This window comes from Taudactylus pleione, unplaced genomic scaffold, assembly GCF_031769625.1.
Source record: "Taudactylus pleione unplaced genomic scaffold, aTauple2 ptg000990l, whole genome shotgun sequence".
Taxonomy (NCBI): Eukaryota; Metazoa; Chordata; class Amphibia; order Anura; family Myobatrachidae; genus Taudactylus; species Taudactylus pleione.
Window position 1 is genome coordinate 755,289 of NW_028285391.1, and position 715 is coordinate 756,003.

General features: G+C 51.9%; 1 pseudogene; it reads left to right on the top strand.

Moving 5' to 3' along the window:
- Nucleotides 1-119, top strand: LOC148454484 (5S ribosomal RNA; annotated as a pseudogene).
- The last annotated feature ends 596 nt before the right edge of the window (nucleotides 120-715 follow it).

The following is a 715-nucleotide window of genomic DNA, read 5'->3' on the forward strand; positions in this document are numbered from 1 at the left end:
GCCTACGGTCACACCACCCTGAACACGCCCGATCTTGTCTGATCTCGGAAGCTAAGCAGGGTCCGGCCTGGTTAGTACTTGGATGGGAGACCGCCTGGGAATACCAGGTGCGGTAGGCTATATCAGTCAGATTAGTGCCTGCATACCTGCATCTGCTATTTCTGAACGCAGAGCTCTGTGGTTGCACGCTTGGCAGGCAGACGCAGAGACCAAGCGTGCGGTTGAGGATTTACCATTCACGGGTGATATGCTTTTTGGCCCGGAATTGGACAAGGGAGGGGTAAGTCCTCTTTCCTCCTGTCTACTGCTCTGGCTTCCAGAAGACCTTATATTGGACCTTCGTTTCATTCCTTTTGAGCGCCTCATTCCTTTTGTGGTAGAGCCAGAGGTGCTTCCACGCAACAGAGAGGCTGCAGAGGTAGAGGTCGTCCACACACTGTTGCACGTAGACCAAAGCCTAAACCAGCTGAGAAACAGGTGGCTTGACGGTCTTCCGTCCCACCTGGGGTTTCCTGCGGTGGGAGCACGCTTGCTAGAATTTCAAGTTCTACAGGAGGCTATCAGGTCTCTAGTAGTTTCATCTGTGCTAGTTCCGGTTCAGGAGCATCAGCGAGGTATGGGCTTTTACTCAAACCTGTTTGTAGTGCCCAAACCGAATGTGGTCAGACCCATCTTAAACCTCAGGTCCTTAAAATCTGTCTCTGAAGATGTATCA